Source organism: Nelumbo nucifera, chromosome 4 (genome assembly GCF_055504915.1).
Source record: "Nelumbo nucifera cultivar China Antique chromosome 4, China Antique-T2T, whole genome shotgun sequence".
Classification (NCBI taxonomy): Eukaryota; Viridiplantae; Streptophyta; class Magnoliopsida; order Proteales; family Nelumbonaceae; genus Nelumbo; species Nelumbo nucifera.
In genome coordinates this window covers 75867415-75890737 of record NC_142652.1, presented here as the reverse complement: position 1 = coordinate 75890737, position 23323 = coordinate 75867415, and positions in this window count along the sequence as shown.

Sequence of the window (23323 nt, the reverse complement as noted above, 5' to 3'; positions counted from 1 at the left end):
CCCTTTCATTGTTGGGTAGTGTTTGATCATTATGGGCTGAGAGGTTAAGTGTAAGACCATTGAGGGTAATAACTGATGGGCTAATCTTGCATCTGCCCACAGTCCCTAGGTGTTACAAGGTGGCTTGGCCCAGGGACCACTTAGGGTAAGTGTTGGGCCCATAGAGCCCATTTGATGGGTTTCAGGGGGTGCACTGTCCATAGCAGTGTATTCGGCCAGGCCTTGTGACAAAGGCTGGGCTGAACCCATGTGGCTGATGTATAGATCAAAGCTTAGGTCCCACGCCATACAAGGAAGCCCAACTGAGCAGCAGTTAGGAAGGTTAAGTGAGCACATAAGCTTAATGGGACTAAAGCCCATTTCGAACTGGACTTATTTAATAAGTTAAATATGAACGAATTCTGAGATGGATCAACAGATAGGATAGGGCCCTAACCCTATCCACTCAGAGAGTCCAGATCTAAATGTGATTTGGATCTGCAAACCTCCTAATAAGATTACGAGAAGGTTGATCCAATCTGCAGATAAGATAAGGGTTTATCCTTATCACCTAAAGAGATGTTTTGATCCAAATAAGATTTGGATCAGCAACTCCTAATTGGATTAGGAGCTGATCCTTTGGGATTACAAATAAGGAGGGGGCGGCAGCCTTTAGCAGAGATATACTCACATCCTCTTCAGAACTGAAATCACAGAAGAAAGATTTCTGTAATCCCTGCAAAGATCTTTCTTGCCGCCTCCATCCTACAGCCGCCAGACATCCAGTTCAATCTCCAGTTGTGGGAGAAGTCAAGATTCGATCTTGACATTAGTTCTTTGAGAAAGAATTGATAAGAAGCTGTGCTCACGTGCCATCCTGCTGTTTCTTGTGAAGGACAGAATTCTTGGAGAAGAATACTACTGATTCTGCTCCATCCTACACTACGCCATCTTCAGTAGGAGCAGTCTCTGGATCCTTCCTTGGGCGTGAACACCTTCGTTGGGAGATACTATTTCTACGTATCAGGTATAATCCTCTCCTACTCCTTTTGGTTCAGATCTGGTTCAGCTTATGGTCCAAGATTGATCCTTGAAAATATGATTTTCTAAATAGGGAATGCGATTCCCAATTGAAGGGAGAGAAAATTTTTTTGAAATTCGCCCCTTTATTCCGCAAGATTTGGGCGTCCATACGATGGATCTCTCATCCCTTCAGGGGGGGAACTTGATGAGGCGGATTTGGCCCTCCAATGACATTATGACACCTGGCACCTCAGAACAACTAAGTGACACCCGAGACCACTTTGGCAACAACTTGCCTTTGCTAAGTTGATGGTGTCCCACCAGGCGTAGCCTACCCCTGGCGTGGCCTGGCACAAGCGCGACCTGGTGGCCTGGCCCTGGCGCGACCTAGCCCTAGCACGAGCTGGCAGCCTAGCCCTGACGCGACTTGCCCCTGGCACGAGCTGGCAGCCTGGCCCTGGCGTGACTTGGCCCTGGCACAAGCTGGCAGCCTAGCCCTGGCACGAGCTAGCAGCTTGGCCCTAGCGTGACTTGGCCCTAGCACGAGCTGGTGGCCTGGCCCAAGCACCGACCTGGCGGCCTTACACAAGTGCCAACCTGACAACCCCGAGGAGCTCACTACTGTACCCCGCATTTTACGGGATTGTGACTTCTAACGGCTATATTACCTCACCCACTCCCCAAGTCAGGCAGAAATGGGCAACCTTACCAGTTGGTGGCTTTATCCCCACCTAACACGAAAGCAGGTCCCATCACAGTGGGAATCCAAGAACTGCTCAACCTAACCCACGAGGACTCCAGTATATAAAGACCTCACCCCCCAGGGGCGAAAAGATGAGGGGTAACCTCTGCTCTCTAGCTATCTCATTCTCTAATATCATTCTCACCTCTCCACTAAGTGCTAACTTAGCCATCGGAGTGACCTCGCCAGGTTAGCCACCCCGGGTCCTCTGACATTTGGTTCCTTGCAGGCCTCTAAAAGAGCAACATAGCTCATCATCGTAACTCACCTCCAAGCAGCTCATAAAGGCAGCTCATCATGGTAGCTCACCACCAGGCAGCTCATCAAGGTAGCTCACCTCCAAGCAGCTCATCAAGGTAGCTCACCACCAGGAAGCTCATCAAGGTAGCTCACCACCAGGCAGCTCATCAAGGTAGCTCACCACCAGGCAACTCATCAAGGTAGCTCACCTCCAAGCAGCTCATCAAGGTAGTTCACCACTAGGAACTTCGCTACCATGTAGCTCACCACCAGGCAGTTCGCCACTAGGTAGCTTGCCACCAGGCAGCTCGCCACCAGGGAGCTCCACTTCAACCTCTGAGTCACAGGCCACTTGGGAACAGACGGGATGACGAGGTACTCAGCCAAAAAATTGACAGGTCACGAAAAAATGATACTTGACCAGGAACGGTTACATCAAATGGCATCGTCTGTGGGAACACGCTACAAAAAGCCAAGTTCTCATCCTACAAAAGCTAAGTTCTTATCTTACAAAAAGCTAAGTCCTCTTCTCCAGAAAGCTAAGTTCTCACCTTTTTAGAAACTGAAGCTCTCGCTTCATAGCTCTAAGGCGCCCACTTGGCAGCCTGGCGGCCCGCGCGTAGCCTGGCGGCCTGGCACGGCCTGGCAGCCTGATACATGCGCCGACCTGGCACGACCTGGCACGGGCACCGACCTGGCGGCCTGGCCCAGGCGCGAACTGACGGACTGATAAAAGACTTCCTCATCGCTCAAGACCCAGTTGCCTCTTCGGCATGGGCAAAGTTCAGGAGTGGACTATGAGTCGCTCCCAAACCCTAAGGGCTAAAACACTAAACTCACAAGCAGCTCGGCACCTGATCAGCCCAACACCTCACAAGCAGCTCAACACTTGATCAGCCCAGCACCTCACAGGTAGCTCGGCACCTGATCAGCCCAGCACCTCACAGGCAGCTCGACACCTGATCAGCCCAGCACCTCACAGGCAGCTCGGCACCTGATCAACCCAACACCTCATAGGCAGCCCGACACCTGATCACCCCAACACCTCACAGGCAGCTCGGCACCTACTTGCCCAGCACCTCGCAAGCAGCTTGATACTGCATAAGACTCAGTCGCCTCTTCAGCATGGGCGAAGTTCAGGAGTGAACTATGAGTTGCTCCCCAAAACCTAAAAGCTATACTGCTGCTTAAGACCTAGTCGCCTCTTCGGCGTGAGCAAAGTCCAGGAGTGGACTACGAGTCACTCCCAAAGCCTAAAGGCTACAATATTGCACAAGACCCAGCCGCCTCTTCGGCATGGGCAAAATCAACAAAAGTGGACTATAAGTTGCCCCCAGAGCCTAAGGGCTACAGTACTGAACTGGCAGAGACCCCGACGCCTCACAGGCAGCTCGGCACCTGGTCAGCCCGATGCCTCACAGGCAGCTCGGCACCCGATCAGCCCGACACCTCACAGGCAGCTCGGCACCCGATCAGCCCGACACCTCACAAGCAGCTCGGCACCCGGTCAGCCCAACGCCTCACAGGCAGCTCGACACCCGGTCAGCCCGACACCTCACAGGCAGCTCGGCACCCGGTCAGCCCGACACCTCATAGGCAGCTCAGCACCCGGTCAACCCGACACCTCACAAGCAGCTCGGCACCCAATCAGCTCGACACCTCACAGGCAGCCCGACACCTGGTCAGCTGACACCTCAGAGAGACCTCACCGCATAAAACCTAGTTGCCTCCTCAGCATGGGCAAAATCAAGGAGTGGACTGCGAGTCGCTCCCAGAGCCTAAGGAATTGAATCAGCACTTATGAGCTCGTCGACTTACGGGCCAAAAGGAGAAATCTACTCCCTTCGTCGAGTTACTTTCAGCTCGGGAGTGGGGGGAAAATGATGAGGGCGGATTTGGCCCTCTAATGACATTATGACACCTAGCACCTCAGAACAACTAGGTGACACCCGGGACCACTTTGGCAACAACTTGCCTTTGCTAAGTTGATGGTGTCCCACCAGGCATAGCCTGGCACAGGCGTGGCTTGGCACAGGCGCGACTTGGTGGCTTGGCCCTGGCACGAGCTGGCAGCCTGGCCCTAGCACGAACTGGCAGCCTGGCCCTGGCGCGGTCTGACCCTAGCATGAGCTGGCAGCTTGGCCCTAGCGCGACCTGGCCCTGGCATGAGCTGGCAGCTTGGCCCTAGCGCGACCTGGCCCTGGCACGAGCTGGCAGCCTGGCCCAGGCACCGACCTGGCGGCCTGACACAGGCGCCAACCTGACAACCCCGAGGAGCTCACCACCGTACCCTGCATTTTACGGGATTGTGACTTGTAACGGCTATATTACCTGACCCACTCCCCAAGTAAGGCGGAAATGGGCAACCTTACCAGTTGGTGGCTTTATCCCCACCTAACACAAAAGCAAGTCCCATCACAGCGGAAATCCAGGAACTGCTCCACCTAACCCATGAGGACTCCAGTATATAAAGACCTCACCCCCCAGGGGCGAAAAGAGGAGGGGTAACCTCTGATCTCTAGCTCTCTCATTCTCTAATATCATTCTCACCTCTCCACTAAGTGCTAACTTAGCAATCGGAGTGACCTCGCCAAGTTAGCCACCTCGGGTCCTCTGACATTTGGTTCCTTGCAGGCCTCTAAAAGAGCAACAAAGCTCATCAAGGTAACTCACCTCCAAGCAGCTCATCAAGGTAGCTCACCACCAGGCAGCTCATCAAGGTAGCTCACCACCAAGCAGCTCATCAAGGTAGTTCACCACCAGGCATCTCATCAAGGTAGCTCACCACCAGGCAGTTCATCAAGGTAGCTCACCACCAGGCAGCTCATCAAGGTAGCTCACCTCCAAGCAGCTCATCAAGGTAGTTCACCACCAGGAAGTTTGCCACCAGGTAGCTCGGCACCAAGCAGTTCGCCACTAGGTAGCTCGCCACCAGGCAGCTCGCCACTAGGGAGTTCCACTTCAACCTCTGAGTCACATGCCACTTGGGAGCAGACAAGATGACGAGGTACTCAGCCAAAAAATTGACACATCACGAAAAAAATGATACGTGACCAGGAACGATTACATAAGAACCCATTGGTGAGTTGTCATTGGTTACTACCTCTTGATGTTGCTGATCACTATTGTTGAAGGGGATGGAGTAAAGAGAAAAGCAAGAGAGAGAGAGAGACCTGATGGTAAGTTGTCGCTGGTTGCTGCCTCTTGATGTCGCTGATCACTGTTGTGGAAGGGGATGGAATAGAGAGAAAGGTAGAGGAAAAAGTGGTGACGCTAACTGCTTTGGGTACTCGGAGCTTAGAGGAGGATGCCACCATCGTCTTGCTAGTTGCTGCATGTGGATGATGTTATTGGTCGCCACTGTGCAAATTACAAAATAGAGAGTTGATTGTGAATGAAAAAAAGATGGCTAGGGTTAGAAAAAAGTATAAATACATGTATATTATTAATATTTTTATTATTTAAATTATTGTCAGGTCGGGCTTTTATGTAAAATCTCGAGCCAAGCCCGAAATTAAGTCAAGCTTAGATAATAGGGCCTGAGTCCAGGCCCACGGGCCTAATAATATGTCCAAGCCCGACCACAGCCTGGCCGGGCCAAGCCGTCAAGCTGCTTCGCCCATGAATAGGTCTAGTCATGGCCGACCCAGATAAAATAGCTTGCATTTAGACTTGGCCTACTCCAACCTCCATTAGAGCCCTACGTTGCTTTCTGGGCTTGATTGGCTATTACAGGAGATTCATTTGCAACTATGGAACCATAGCAGCACCTCTCACCGGCCTCTTGAAGAAAGACTTGTTCACTTGGAACGAGCAAACACAACATGCTTTTGACTCTTTAAAACAAACCATGATCAGATCTCCAATACTAACCCTTCCAAACTTTGAAGAGATCTTTGAGATTGAATGCGACGCATCGGGGATAGGAGTTGGGGCTGTTCTCATGCAGAAGGGAAGGCCAATTTCATACTTCAGTAAGGCGCCCATGGGCCTAGGCTCAGTCCACTTACATCAAGGAATTATTGGCCATTGTCATGGCCGTCCACAAATGGCGACACTACCTACTGGACCAAAAATTCCCCATGGAATTAGATCAAATGAGTCTGCGATTCTTATTGGATCAAAAGGGTCTTACCTTGGAGCAACAAAAATGGGCTGTTAAGCTCTTGGGTTTCAACTTCTAGATAGAATACAAACCCGGCCCAGTTAATCGGGCTACCGACGCCTTGTCTTGGAAGGTTGAATTCTCTCTGCTCGCGGGCTCCCAGCCCAGCACTCGAGGCCTTGAGGGAAGAAGCAAGGACGGACCCCACCCTTGAATCCATGCGAAAAAAATTGTTTCTTAATCCATCATCTGCTCCAGGGTACAGCTTGAGAGGGTCAGACTTGTTCTTCAAGGGAAGGTTTGTTATTTATTCTAACTTTGCACACTATAAGACTCTATTGGAGCTTTATCATGACTCAGTGCTAGGAGGGCACTCAGGAGTCCTGTGGACCTATAAGAGGCTTCACTTCTCACTACTATTGGCCACGCATGAAGAAAACGGTGGAATAGTTTGTGGCACAATGCATGGTTTGTCAACAACAAAAATATGTAACCCAGTCTCCCCAAGGGCTTCTGCAACCCCTACCAATTCTGACCCAGATATGGGAGGATATCTCCCTTGATTTTATCATAGGGCTTCCACCCTTCGACAGCAAGACAGTAATAATGGTGGTTGTTGACCATCTCTCAAAATACGGACATTTCACAGCCTTATCTCATCCCTACACCGTAGCATCAGTAGTAGAAGTTTTGATTAGAGAGGTGCAAAGCTCCATGGCACTCCTAAGACCGTCTCAGATAGGGATCCGACATTCCTTCAAGGAACAACTCTCCATCGGTCTACCAGTTATCACCCTCAGTCTAACGGGCAAATGGAGGTACTAAACCATTGCCCATAAACATATCTCAGGTGTTTCGCAAGCTCCAGGCCTAAACAATGGATGAAGTGGCTCCCATGGGCAGAATATTGGTACAATACATCCTTCCAAGCAGCCGCAGGTGTGACCCCTTTCAAGTCAGTGTATGGAAGGGAACCACCCCCACTTCTTCCCTATGAAACCGGGTCAACCACAGTAGCAGAAGTCGAAGAGCAGTTGATAGCTCGAGATGAGGTGATTCAGACTCTCAAAGACAACCTACACTGGGCCCAACAAGCTATGAAGAGGCAGTATGATAAGAAGCACAAGCCAATTGAATTCCAGGCCGGGGAATACGTTTACCTCAAACTCCAACCATACCGGCAGTCCTCAGTGACAAAGAGGGCTTGGCATAAGCTATCCCTCGTTACTTCAGCTCATTCAAGATAATCGAAGGAGTGGGCAGTGTGGCTTACTACCTGGACCTACCCGAGACAACTCAGCTCCACCCAACTTTTCACATTTCATTGCTCAAGAAATCTCTTGGGGATCAGACCAAAATCAGTGAGACAATCCCAACATTTACTGATGATGGCAACATTTCACTCCATCGTACCCAGATCCTGGATTATCGTTGGGCTCATCGTGGTAAGTGCATCATTCAAGAAGCCTTAGTAGCACGGGCTGGACTCCCACAGCATGATTCCACACGGGAACCTTACTAGCAGCTCAAGAACCAATTTCCAGACTTGAACCTTGAGGACAAGGCCCATCTTGAGGGTGGGGAAGTTGATATGGACCCAGGCCCATTGCAGGTCCAGAAGCCTAAGCCTCCAATCATTCGCACTTATCGGAGGAAACACCAAAGGAAGCTGGCCCAAGCCCATGCATCTAGGAATGACACGTCAACTGGTCCCTTGGTCTAAAATCGTTACACTTACTGAGTTCGTTAAAGATATTTTGGCTGTAATCACAACTCTATATATATCATGATTGGCCATGGAATGAAATAAGAACATTACAGAGACTATCCCCCCCCCTCTCTCTCTCTCTCTCTTCTTCTTCTTCTTCTTCTTCTTTTTCTTCTTCATCCATTCTATTTCAGGAGGCTTGTCTCCCTCGAAGAGACTCCTACGATGAGCAGAGTATCTCATCAATGAGCCAAAGCTATTTTTATTTCAAATTTTGCTATTCTTCATTAGAGGATTATTAACTACCTTGTGACCTATGTATGTTATCTTTCAATGCTAAGGACTTTTTTAAGGATATCAACTTCACCCCCATTGCTGGAAATATTTGAAAGAGCAATAGAACTAAAAAGAATTCTAAAGAAAATCTTTTTTACCCAGTATAGTTCCACATGTTATTTCAGGGGTAATCACTTCAAATTGAAATCTTAAACTCGCAAAATCAGTTTAAAAAAATGAATTTTTGGCACCGACAATTGTCATGATCCCTATACTTTGCGAAAAGGCCACTTTTTCCCTTTTACAATCCGAGGGGCCAGTTTAGACCTCAAACTCCAAAAATAATAAAGAACACTGTTAGCCCTAAAACACATGGTGGTACTGACACCATTCATAATTCATTAAGTAATGAATAAAATAATAGGAAATGTTGATGTGTCACTGTTAAACTCAAAAAGCTTAAAAATTGCAAGTGGGATCCACTTATATATTATTTTAAACATTTACTAATTATATATTAAATATTTCTTATTTTATTTAGTGGGACCCACTTAAATTTTTCAATTTTTTGAGTTTAATAGTGCCACATCAGCATTTCCTATTATTTTATTCATTATTTAACGTATTGTGAGTGGCGTCAATAAAACCGTGCATTATGGGGCTAACAATGGTTTTTTTTTTTAAGTTTGAGGTTTAAATTGGCCCCTCGGATTGTGACCTTTTCGCAAAGTGCAAGGGTTGTCAAAGCCAAAAATCCTTTAAAAAACTCAATATTGGTAGGTAGTATAATTTTCTTTAGTGGGAGAAGTTGGACTTTTATAAAATTAAATTTCTTTTGGCATCATAAGTCGCCAATATTGTTAAAGTCAAATTGAAAGAGAGAAAACAGCAGTTTGGTGGGTGTGTCAAATTTACAATTAACACCCAAGAAATTGGCATTTATTATGAAAAAATAAAAGGGACCAATCTTTCATTAATATATAGATAATAATGCACATAACAATCTAATGTACAAGGAAAAATACAAAAATAGCCCTCGACTAACTCTCTTTATCTCTACACTCCTCCTCAAACTAATGCCTAGGAATAAGCATCAGTTTGTCCATGAGAAATATATGTTGTGCCTGAGTCATTGCCATCGCCAATAGATCAGCTAGTTGGAGGCCAGAGGATACATGTGGAAGATATTAGGAAGAAAGAGATCGTGAATGAAGTGGCAATCAAGTTTGATATGCTCTGTGCGCTCATGCATAGGGTTGGATGCAAATTTAATTGCACTGACATTGTCTGCTAAGAGAGGAATAGAGGATGATGGCTCATGTAGTATGTCATGTGGGAGAGATCAGAGCCATATAATTTCACTATATACCGAGTACATGGCTCTGTATTCAGCTTCAGTAGAAGATTTTGATACTATTGATTATTTCTTGCACTTACATGAAATGAGAGAATCACCCAACAAAACACACCAGCCCGTAGTGGATCATCAAGTGTCAGAGTAGCTAGCCCAATTAGCATCTGCATAGGCAGTGAGGCTAATGAGGATGAGGAGGAGAAGAATAAGTTGTGAGATAAAGCTCCCTGCACATATCTAACAATCCAAGGGACTACAGACAAATGTGGTTGTCTTGGAGATGAGACAAATTGGTTCACAAGTTGGATTGCATAAGATATATCAGGCTGAGTCATAGTAAAATAGATTAGATTGCCTACCACCTAGTGATAGAGAGTAGGATCTTCAAGAGGGGAACCATCATCCTTACTAAGTTTCAAATTAATCTCCAAGGAAGTATCAACAGTCTTGGAATCACTGATGTTATCCATTCTGACAAGATTCGTTGCATATTTATATTAGTTGAAAAAATAACCATGAGAATTTTGGCTTACCTCAAGCCCCAAAAAGTAAGTCAGGGGACCCATGTCCTTTATCTTGATGGATTCATTGAGGAATCATTTCCCATCAACAACTCTTGCATCATTCCCTATAATGATTATATCATCAACACAGAGAAGAAGAATTGTCACGCCCTGCTCCCAATGTAAAGTAAAAAGGGAATGATTTGAGGAGCTTTGAATAAACCCAACATTAGTGATAACATATTAGAATCCCTCAAATTAGGCCCTAGGAGCTTGTTTGAGGTCATATAGAGACTTCTTGAGATGGTGGACAAGATGTGGATTTATACAATATCCTAGAAGAAACTTCATGTACACAATCTCCTTCAATTCCCCACGTAGGAATGCATTCTTCATGTCCATCTGAAGAATTGTCCAATGTTTTGTTGTAGAGATAGCTATCAGAAGTCGAACTATAGTCATCTTTGCGACTAGAGAAAAGGTTTCCTCATAATCTATCCTGTACTCCCATTTATAACCTTGAGCAACAAGCCTAACCTTGTACCTATCTAGGCTCCCATCTAACTTAAACTTCACGGAATAAACCCAATGACTCCCAATGAGAGAGGCTTCAAGAGGAGCTTTAACCAGGTCCCAGGTGTCATTCTCAAGAAGGGCTTGGATCTTAGAGTGCATGGCTTCTTTCCAATGTGGAATTGTTATGGCTTGCTAGTAAGACTTGGGAATGTTTGTGGTGGATAAAACAACAGAAAAGGAGCCATGGTTTGGTGAAAAACCATAGCGGTTAGGAGGACGAGAAATTCTAGAAGAATGATGCAAAGTAGGTGCAATGGGTTTAGGTGGAGGGTCAGATAAACTTATACGGATATAGAGGTGCAAATCAGGTCGTGCACCCGTGAGTAGCCTGTGCTTTTAGCCGGCCATGCTGAGCCTTGTGCTAGATCGGGCCACGAATTGGGCCAAGCCATGAGAGGTATATTTTCTTAAAAAATTTGAAAAAACAATAAAAATTTTAAAGTAAATTGACAAAATAGACAAAAAATTAAGAAAAAGTCTTAAAATTTTATTTTATATGAATTTTGATGTATACAATTGTTTATATATGCAATAATAAAATGAAATAGTATAACAAAATTGAAAATAAAATTTTATATATATATATATATTTTATATTATTATATAATACATATATATATATAAATTATATGGGTCGTACTAGCCTATGGACCTGGGCCCAACACGACCCACATTTCATCATGCCAGGCTGGCTCAAAATCGTGTTGGGCCACGGGTGGCATGGCCCAATTTACACCTCTACACGGATAGATGAAGTGATTGGATCAATAGTTGGTGGTAGAGAGGAAAGGGGCATTGAGACTGATGTAGACCGCTACTTCCTAAAATAAGTTTGAAGTTGCTTTAAGGATGATGTCGGTGCACTTGGAGGATCTGTAGAATCAAAGCTGTGCAATAAAGATGTAGATGGAGTAGGAAATTTAACAATATGTTCAAAGAAAGATACATTCTCAAGAAAGATTATATTGCGAGAAATTCGAATGCAACGAGATGCAAAATCATAACAAAGAAATCCCTTGTGGTCAGGATAGTACCCCACAAAGGCATACAAAGCTGCCTATGCAATTAGCTTAGTGCATTCTTGGGGTGGAAGATGAACAAAGTAGACACAACTAAATACTCCGAGCATAGACAGGTCTAGAGATTTGTGAAAAAAAGGATTGAAAATGATAAATATTGTTTAGGACAAATGATGGAAGAAAGTTTATGAGATACATAGTTGTCCTTACCACCTCCACCCAAAACTAGGAGGGTACATGAGAATCTTGCAAGAGGGTTCTGACTACACTCAAAATGTGTCTATTCTTTCTTTTTGCTACCATATTTTGTTGTGGAGTACCAGGGCAGGATTTCTGGGATTGGATAACTTATTGTTTCAAGTAGATTTGAAAATACCCACCAAAGTACTCTCGCCTTGAATTTGACCTTAGAACACATATCTTGCCTTTAAATTGGATAATAACATAAGCCTAAAATAGTTTGAATGCAAAATAGACTTTGGATTTCTTGAGGAGGAAGTAAATACAAATAAACCGAGTGCAATCATCAAGAAAAGTTACAAAATACTTGTATCTCAATCTAGAAATAATTGGAGACAACCACACATTACTATGTATTAAATAAAAAGAAACTGTAACATGTTCAAAATGACAAGGGAATGGTAAAATATGATTCTTGCACAAACCACAAGTAATGCATGCTTTATTAACATTCTTAATAGAAGTAGAATTTTGTAAACTACTAGAAAAAAAAAACTAATCAAGTTTCTTAGAAAAAGGGTGACCAAGGTGTCTATGCCACAAGTACTATTCATTATTATAATTAAAAGATTTAAAACATGAAGTAGTAGAAAGTAAACAAGTAGAAACAAAATCATCATTCTTCTCAAATTCCAATGCAAATAGCCAACTTGGTTTAAGCCCCTTCCCCTTCACCTCCCCAATTTGTTGGTCCTGTATCAAACAACCATCAATGGAAAACAAGACAGTGTTACCATCTTCCACAAGTTGATCAACAGAAATCAAGTTAGCGGTTTAACTTGGGTACAAATGAGGTTTTAGGTAGGTGAAAATAAAAGGACTTAGGTAGATAAGTGTAAATCATCACAACCAAGTATATCTAATTTGTCACCATTTGTAGCAACAATGTGTCGATTAGGGAGATGGGATTTGGAATACTAACCAAAGGTGCCTCCCATCATGTGATTAGAGGCACCTGAGTCAATTGATCCAAAGGTGATTTGATGTAGGACAATAGATAGAAGACTTACTAGATAGATCAATAGCAGAAAAAGAGGAAGAGATAGTCGATGACATGAGCTACTGAATCCTTTCTTTAGAGATACCATCGGAAGAGATAGTCTATGAAGCCACTAAAGCAATAGAGGATGAGGCATCTTAACTCTCTATAGAAGTTTGATAAGCATTATATGATCATTTCTTTTGATTTGACCCATCACCTTTTCGAGGTCAAGTGGGGCATTCTGTAATGATATGTCCTAATTGCTTACAATAAGTACATGCGCTCTTCTTCTTGCAATGTGAGGTGGCATGCCCAAACTCCTTGCATTCATAACATTGTACTCAGTAAAAATCTTTCTTCCCGTAGGTTTTGTTGTGAGGATAAGCATCTATGTTTGAACCCTTCCCTTCAATCAAGTATGGTCTATGTAACAAGCCTAGTTTCTTCTCTCAAGATTTCCCCAATGATAGTGTCAAGATCAGGAAGTGTCTATCGGCTAAGAATATTGGATCTAACAACTTCAAATGCATTAAGAAATGCATAGTCTTCCTTCTGTCAAAATGTGCTTTCATATACCTTACACAATAGTCTAAAGAATCATTTCCCATATGTGCTAGCTCATACTCCATCCAAAGATTAATAAAACCCTACATAGTATTCTTGAACTTTCCTCTCCCCTTGATAACAGAAAAACATATCAATTTCTATTTCTATTGTCTAAAAATGTTTGATTGTTGATATACCTTCTCAAGGTATTGATCATAGTTTTTAAGGCGCCAAGGCAAGGCTAGGTTACAGGGGACTCCTAGGCAATATAATTTTTTTTAAGTAAAACCATATATCGTAGGATAGTTCCATAGGTTCCATAAACATCTTTCCTTAATAATTATCCATAATTTTCATAAGAGAAGTATAAATTTCATGTTTTAAGTTTAGGAAATCAACATTTATAAGAAGAAAAAAGAAACAAAGGAAAGAAAATTCAAAAAATATAGGGGTTGAACCCCTACTTTTGTTATAGGAAAAGAAGAAAAGAAAAGGTGGAAGAAAAAGAACATTTGTAAGAAGAAAATGTGTTGATTAGACAAATTTTTAAGGTCTTCCCTTGCTTATTGGTTCAGGTTCTGAAATCTTTGAGGATTCAATCAAGGATCAAAACTTTGATACGATATGCCCTACATTGAGTGTATTCTATTGTATCTTTGGCGCCCCAATACACATGTTCACAAGTGTTTTCGGGAACCCATTTTTTAAAATAATATATATATATATATATATATATATATATATATATATATATATATATATACATTTAAAAATCAAATTGAAAACCAAAGAAATAAAAAATAAGGGGAGTATCTTTATAAGTAATGATACACCTCTACCGATACGCAGAGGTGTATTGATACTTTGAACCATGGGTTCAATACAGCAGTTATCAATGTTTGTGTTGATTAAACCCTAACAAATAAGAAAATAATAAAAAGAAATTAGTACATACACACATAAAATGAGTATTCTAGTTTAATAATGCCTATTTTATAATTATAATGTCATAAAATTAAAAATATAAAAGTATTTTATAATATAGTGCACAGAACTACTTGGCGACTGGGTGAGGCAAGCCTCCAAGGGCACCTTGTCTCCTAGGTGTCGCCTTGCTCCAAGGAATTGTAATATCTACTTCAATTGATCCAAGGATCCATGATACAATTTTTGCATTATCAATCTTCCATTGTTTTAGGACCTTAATGTATAAATCATCAGGTTTAGATATAGACCCATTCAAGTATCCCCAGAGTCCCTTTGCCTTGACATGGAATTGAAAATTAAACTTCCATTGGGCATAGTTAAGAGGAAGAAGAATAGCAGTACAAACTTCCAAAGATGAAGATAAACTTCAAAACATTGAGTAGAAAAAAATACCTTTAAGCCAATGTCCAAAAAAGGAAACTATATCAATCTACCAAACCTAGAAAGGGATCAAAACCCTTCTAGATCTAATTCAATCCAAATCAAACAAAAGATGATCAATAGTACTCTAAGCAACACCATATCTAAAGTTTCAAGCCGATCTGATGTTTCTAAGAGGGGATCCAAGGAAATGATGCAGTTTGGTAGCATAACAGTCCCGAAATCTTATATGTGAAGACCTGATTGAAACAGCCCTAGAAAAGATATTCAAGGGCACTTGAAGGTTTCCCAACTACTGTTAGGGAGACCCCAAAAAGACTGAGAAATCACAGGTACAAAAGGAGCTTTATGCATATTAGGTTGTGACCTGCTTTGATACCATGTCAAAGTCAAAATCGAGAGAGAGAGAAAATAGCAGTTTTGGTGGATGTGTCAAAAGTTACAGTCGACACCCAAGAAATTGGTATTTATATTAAAAAGATAAAATGACCAATCTATCCTTAATATTACAAACAATCTAATGTACAAGGAAGAGTAAAAGTACAAAAATAGGCCTAAGCTAACTTGCTTTATCTTGACAAATATTTGAGCTTGTCATAACCACAAGTTCTTTCTTTATCCATAAAACCATATCCCTTAGGACTGTTAATCTGGGCTTGTTCCTTGAATGTATAAACAATGGGCTTTCCATTTAGATCCTCTCGTTCTTCATCCTGATTCTATGAATGCTTTAATTAATCAACAACTGGAGGATCAACTATCTAGTCTGCGTTAATTTTTTTGGGGAGTCCATATAATATTTAGAGTGGTTATTGTAAAGTGGGATGGAATTCCAAAGTTTGAGAATTCTTTGCATCTTTGGTTTTCAATTTGTATTGTTAATTTAGTTTTTTTTTTTTTGGATTCTTCATCTTTAGATTGAAAATGTAGTTAATGGGGTCTTTTTAGGTACATGATGCATTACGATCTTTCTTCAGTATTATGACATTTGTTTGCTAGGCAAAGAGGCTCTGCAATAGTTGGTAGCAAGGTTTTTAAAACTGAACCGAACAATGAACTGGTCAAGGGTCCAGTTCCCGGGTTGAACAGTCTGACCGTTCCAATCGAACAGATGGCCCATTCTGACAAAAAAATAAAAAAATAAAAAATGGCCAAAACCGATAGACGGTTCAAACAGTTTGAACGGTTAGACCGCTCGGATCAGCGATTTACCGACCAAATTAATGGTTTTTGGCGAAATAACAGTTTTGGAGTAAAACGAAATCCGGTTTTTCCGGTCCAGTCTGGTTTTGAAAACCATGGTCGGTAACCTATCAGGAGGTTATGTTTAAGGGAACTTGCAATTAGAGGGTCCAAAGGCGGTGGTAAGCTAAGGCTAGCTGCTCTGTTTCTACATTGTAACTTGTTTCTTGATTAATTAATAAAAGTTTAGATGGTTACTAATAAAAAAAAGAAAGTTGGTAGCTTGTTATCATCGTCCAAGCCTTGTCCCATCTATATACATGATTTCTGTTTTCTCTCCCATAATATGGTGAAACGCCATCCATGTTTCTCTCCTATAATGTGGCTCACATTCAAGATTGAAGTTTTACCCACATTGTGATGAGTAGAAAGGATGTTGTAGGTCCAAATTGGCATGAATGGCTAATCTTATTATCTATGGTTCATTTTCTGGAGTATTCACCGCATTTTTGTTTTCCAAAAATTTCATTGTACAATAACAATCGACAAAGTTCAACCCATTTCCATAGATCTCATTGGAGATTGGATTGAGATCCATACTAGTAGATCCATCAGTTGGTGGAACCCAAGCACACTGCAATGGCACACATAGGAAAAGTGGATTGAATGGTTCAGACTTCAAAGGCAAGAATCTTCAATGTTGTGTACAAAGCAAGAACTCGCTAAATGGCTTTAAGGTTGTGTAGTTTATGTCTACTTGATTCTGTAGATGGTGTAATGGTAAAATCTTGGGTTGGCAAGCGTGAGAATGCAGGTAAATCTGAGAGTAGCCACTTTGTGCAAAAAAGAAATTAAAGAAATCACCAAAGTTTGGGACCCAATCCAGTCTACCTCCCAAGACCCCAGATCACTATGACCGCTATTGATGTAGGCGCATTTGGCTACCCCAATACGGGGCTAACGCATGTCAGACGGCGGGCAACAACATGGGGTCACCATAAGGATGCGCGGACCCCTTCGATATGGACCGGACGGGCCTAGTCATAGGGCGCCGCGTGTCCTCCACTAGAACATCTCGCGAACCCTCGTACGACTCGCATCTGGGCCATCCGAGCCCAACCACTCCCAAGCAGCTTCGACTATAAATGCAAGGCACCTCCCACAAGGTAAAGGATCCGAAACTTTTGAGATCTTTCATATCCTCCCCTCTGAGAACTTAGTGCTATCGGTGACCTCGTCTGGACACCTTGGCTCTAGACTTACTGCTTACCTCGTGCGGACACTAACTTGACTGTCGGAGTCCTTGCCTCGGGTTTCCACCCGAGGCCTCTGACACTCTCTTCCTTGCAGAGTAACTTCGAAGAGCTCCTCGAATGCCCCTCTTAGTACTTTCTCTTGGCCTCTACAGTATCCGAGGGAGTGGTCCACCTCGGCCTACAAACCTCAGCCTCGACACATCCTTTCCGGACCCTCAAATCCTTCGGCCCTCCTTCGAAACTTGGGAGTGAATTTACTTTGTTACCCTCAAAACCTTCGGCCCTTCCCTCAAGCAACGGGGGGTAGAAAATACCTTGTCGTTGTTGTGGACTACATCACCAAGTGGGTAGAGGCCAAACCCTTGGCTACCATCACAGAACAATCCAGAGCTTTTGGAAGAACATAATTTGCTACTTCGGCCTCCCTCACATGTTGGTAACTGACAACGGAAAGTAATTTGACGACACCAAGTTCCGGGAATGGTGCGCTTCTCTCGGCATCAAGCAGCACCATCACTACAATGGTAGAGGCCAAACCCTTGGCTACCATCACTACAATAGGCTATCCCCAAACAAATGGCCTAGTCGAGGTCACCAATAGAACCATCTTGGATGGACTATAGACCATATTAGACCGAGCCAAAGGCCTATGGGCTGACGACCTGAGCAGTGTCCTCTGGGCATACCGAACCACACCACGGACGACCACGGGAGAGACCCCGTTTGGCCTAACCTACAGTACTGAAGCAGTTATCCCAACAGAGATCGGCCAGTCGATGCTCCGGATCGAAGCATACAATGAAGCCGAGAATAGCGAAGCATTGAGTGCAAACCAAGACATGCTGGAAGAAGCTCGGGAGCAGGCACAAATTAGGGTGGCCGCCTACTAGCAACAAGTGGACCGCTACTACAACTCAAAGGTGAAAGAAAGACACTACCGAGAGGAAGGCCTCATCCTCAGAAAGGTCATGGTCCCCGAGCCCGAAGTAGGAAAGCTCGACTCCAACTGGGAAGGCCCCTACAAGGTCAAGCAAGTCCTCAGCCTCAGCACCTTTCGTCTAGAACATTTAGATGCAAGACCCGTCCCTTGGACGTGGAACTCGGGGAACCTCTAGATGTACTACTAGTAAATGTAAATTTTGATGGACAAATGATAAATGAATAATGCAAAGTTCCTCTTCGACTCAATGATTAGCATGTGTTCTCACCAAGTCCCTAGGACCCCTCGGCTTCGTGACTAGCCGAACCGCGCAACCTCTCCCATGGATCATGCACTTGTGTCGGACCATCGATAGGGCACATAGCGAGTGGTGAACGCCTCGCCAAACGGAAATACATCAGGACGACCGAGGTATTGAATGTCTCACTACCCAGGTCGGCGGCGGATGGCCTCCTGGTCTTATATACTTAGTGCGACTAAATAAAGTCAGCAACCCTGACTACCTCGGCCCGAGACCCCGATCTCCCTAGAGCGTCACCTTGGCCTCGCCGAAGTAACCACTTGGGAAAGAGATTAGCCAAGCGAGCTACACCTCTGCCTCGGCCCCTCCCCCACACTTCAACATGCCACCTTGGCCTTGCCTAAGTAAACACTTAGGAGGAAGCGAGCCAAGAAACTACACCTCAGTCGCACACCTTATGCCTCGGCCTCGGTACCCCAACTATATAAAGCAAGCGTATACCTAAAGCGAGCCATTACGAAGCATTTTTTGAACTGTGATCTCTTCGTTGAGAGGGGCAAGGACCCCTTGGTAAAAAAGAAAGAAAGACAAGAAGAGGAGAGAACAATGTACAAAAACTACTTTGATCATTCATTCATTCATCCCGTATAAGCATTTACAAAAAAAATTTGTGGCCTCAGTGGCGGAGCACATTTACATCAAAAAAGGAAAACGAAAATACAAGAAAAAAGAAAAGAGGCAGCTACGCTTCACCACCAGTCGGGGGGAGGGCAGAGTCTTCAGCTCTATCAGCAACCTTGGCCCCATCAACGGACCTCTCGAGGACCTTGATGCTTTGCTTGAGGGACTCTGGGTACACTTGCAGCCCCTCGACGTCGAAGTTTGGCAGCACTTGCAAAATAGCCTTCTATGTGTCCTCGATGTCGTCCAGGTAGGATTGGGCAGCATAGTCAACGAGGCTCTTTTGGTACTCCACCAACTTCTTCCAAATTTCAATGGTGGTTGCCCGTGCCTCGGCTTCTACTACCCGCTTGGAGGCCCCCAGAGCAACTCCGTTGAGACGGGCTCGATCCTCCTCAAATTTCTTGAGGGCCTCCTTCACGCGGTCAACCCGGGCCTTCTCCCTCTTCAAGTCATCCTCCAACATCTATCGAAGCTATTGCTCTTCCTTTAGGGAGGCCATGGCCTCGTCTCGGCTGCTCTCCACCTTGGTCGCCTTCACGGCAAGCTTCTCATTGACCTTCTTGAGTCGGTCGAGGCAATCGCGGAAGAGCTCCACTCGGTCCCCCAAACTAACAAAGTGACGGCAGACCTGCACCAAAGGAAGCACCATCAGTAAAACAAATAGTGAATCATGAGGAAACAAAGTCCGAGAGGAAAAGAGCTTACCTCGGCCAAATGGGTGAGGCCATCGTCACGCACGCACAGAGGGTCATTCTGCATCATCTCGAATTGGTCCCTCGGAAGGACCGCCCCGCTCACCAGGGCCTTGCCGACCCCCTTCTCAGTAATGGAGTCCCCCTACAGATCTCCCATCGAGGGTGAAACACCCGGGTGAGGCGCTCAGGCTCCTCGGCCCCATCTTGCATAGATACAAGGGTGGACAAAGACCCTATAGGACGCCTGTTCGTAGGGGACTTCTTCGCAATGGCCACCTCGATAGCCCGGTCCTTGTGCGCCAACTTATTAGATGGTAGATCCCGTGGAGCCTTCTCAGCTGGCCCCTTCTTCCCTCCCTCGACTGCTGGCTTCTTCCCTCGGTCCCCTTGGCCAACAAGGACTTATTGTGGGTTGGCCCCCCTAGCGGGAGAGGGCACCCGGTCACCCCTCGCAGTTGCTCCCTCGACAAGCTTCTTCGACGCCTGCCCTACTGGAGTGTTGTCCCCTTAGGCCTTCTTCTCGGCGTGGATGCTCTCCAACAGCAGCTTCTTTACGTCCTTGGGAACCTCTACAAACAGGCAAAAAACACAAGTTAGTAAGCTGAGGAAGACGAGGGGAACGTGTTAAGAGACTACAAGACCTCTCCTACCGATGGGAGTAGGGCTGAGCCCCACGAACACCAAGGAGAACTCCTCCACCAAAGGCCTGGCCTTGACCTTCCCCAGCACGAGTAGGTGGGCTATGTCAGCGGCCTCCTCGTTCCGAAGTGTGGGGGGCACCTCTCCACCATTGTACAAGCCTCTCCCCACCTCGACCTGAACGACCAACCCTCGGAATAAGAAATAAGAAAGAACTTGTCCTTCCAATTATGGACAGACGAGGGGTTGTCAACAGGCTTGCCCCTTCGAGGCTGAAGGTAATACATGCTAGCCTCAGAGGTGTTCTTCCTTGGCACGAACAAGGCATGGAAAAACTTTGGCTTCAGCTCCACATCCTGAAGCCGAGCCACTACCAACATGGATACCATGGTTCGGAGGGCGTTGGGGACAAGCTAGCTGATGTTGATCCCATATCACCTCAACAACTCGAAAATCAGAGGGTGAAGAGGGAATCTAAGGCCAAACTCTAAGAAATGTTGGTACACGCAGATCTCCCCCTCCTCGGGAGTCCATGGATGGTCACCAGCATTGAGCACTCGGAGGGAGTAGGACCGAGGTATGTAGAAGCACCTGGCCAAGGCCCTCACTTGGTCCATGTTCAGAGTACTATCGAACTTCGAATGCAGAAGACTGGTCAGGGCCACCCCTCGGGCAGCATTTTCCACCGCCCTCATCGAATTGTGCTCAAGGACCTGGTCCCCCTTGGCTAGAGGAGACCCCTCCGGCTCCCTCGACATCATAGATGTGGCGCTCTCACAGGGAGGGTCACTGCCTCGGCAACTGCCCTCGGCACCCCCAGAAGCTATCCTCTCCTTCAATACCTCCACCTTTCGCCGAGGGGGGACCTCAGCAATTGACGGCCCCAAATTATAGCTAAGAGAAGTAGGAGTCCGAAGAGAACTCCCCTCCGAAAGGTCGGGAAGCTCAAAACACTCGGGGCCAGAATCAAAACCAAACATTGGGCTAAGGTATTACCTAAAGACGAAGGATGGAAGGAACTAAACAAAGTGTGTTAGCCGAAGACTCGGGAAGCGGGAGTCTCGATTGCAAGGGCACCTAGAGTAAAATGACGAAGAAAAATCACGACTAAGGCCCCTATTTATAGGAGAATAGACGGCCCAGATCCTGCCAGATCCAACGGTGGGGAAGCCTCCGTCTCCATTGCCCATCCATGGCATGACACTCGGCACTCAACCTTAGGGAGACAAAAAGACGTCGGCCGAACCGACGGGTCCTCTCGCTGCAACCCACTGGTTCAAACTCCTTGACCCAACAAATTCGCAGACCAGCTCACTCAAAGCATCCGTCTCGCCTATGGAAGATTCTCGTTACGCGTGACCCGTACAAAGGACGACCCCGATGCAACAATCCACTCGGGAACGAGGCATGGATTCGACTTCTTCGAACCCACCTGCACAAACTCCCCAGTTGGAGTCGAGGCCCCAACAGCTTCGCCACTCCACCAAGAAGAAGAGACCGGGCCGAAGCACACGCAAGACGAACGCAATGCCACCGCAAGGTACACCTCGCGAGATGAACCCAATGGCACCTACCAATGTTAGCACTCCCTTCAGCCAAAGCTGAAGCCCTATCCAGACCCTCGCCTCGGCCTCAAGAGCGGGGGACAAGTGGTGTAGGTGCATTCGACTACCCCAATACAGGGCTGACGCGTGTTAGATGGCGGACGACAGCATGGAATCACCATAAGGACATGTGGACCCCTTCAGTACGGACCAGACGGGCCTAGTTACAGGGTGTCGCGTGTCCTCCGCTAGAACATCTCGCGAGCTCTCGTACGACTCACATTTGGGCCATCCGAGCCCAACCACTCCTAGACAGCTCCGACTATAAATGCAAGGCACCTCCCACAAGGTAAAGGATCCGAAACTTTTGATATCTCTCATATCCTCTCCTCTGGGAACTTAGTGCTATCGGTGACCTCGTCTGGACCCCTCGGTTCCAGACTTACTGCTTACCGCGTGCGGACACTAATTTGACTGTCGGAGTCCTTACCTCAGGTTTCCACCTGAGGCCTCTGACGCTCTCTTCCTTGCAGAGTAACTTTGAAGAGCTCCTCTAGACCCCTCGTATGCACAAGTGAGCAGCTGTACCTTGGTCTCCTCAAACGCCCCTCTCAGTACTTGCCCTCGGCCTCTATAGTATCCGAGGGAGCGATCTGCCTCGGCCTACAGACCTTGGCCTCAGCACATCCTCTCTGAACCCTCAAAGCCTTCGTTCCTCCTACGAAGCTCGGAAGTGAATTTACTTTCTTACCCTCGGCTAATCTGAGTATTAACATGTAATGGCCTTAAAAAATGAATCGAGTTTTTCATGGTGGCAGATTGAAGCAGAGAAATGTTAAACAAAAGAACTAATTGGCTCGTGAGCGGCAATTCTAATTATTTTCTATTACTTACCTCTTGTTTTAATACTTATGTTTTATATATTTTCTTTTTAGCTTACTTCATCTTATTCGACAAGAGAAGTTGGGGATGTATTTTATACAAGATTTTCAGTTATATATATATATATCGTCTGTCCTATGAATATTTTGCATTGGTGAATAAGATGGAGGCATGGTGTAATTTCATGAGTAACATGTTAATTGCTTATGCTGTAAAGAGCAATTTTCATGGTGTTTGGAACCGGGGTGTTTCAAGGGAATGCTTCACCTTCAATCATGGTAATGGAAATAGAGAAGAGATCAGATTTTGTCCTCACAACACTGATAGACGTGCATCGGAAACATCTCCATACTTATGTTTCCATTCATCGGAAACATCTCCATACTTGTGCACGATAGTCTATTATACTTATCAACAAGATATAGATAAACGCCACATATGACTGAAGAGGGAACTCCCCCTCGCCCCTATAAGAAATGTCTTTTTGACTTCCCCCTAACATCTTTCCATTCAAATACAAGTTTGCACATTAGAATCAGGTCGCCTATGCGGTGAACAAAAATACAACATGGTACCAAACACTACATTTGTCTAATTGT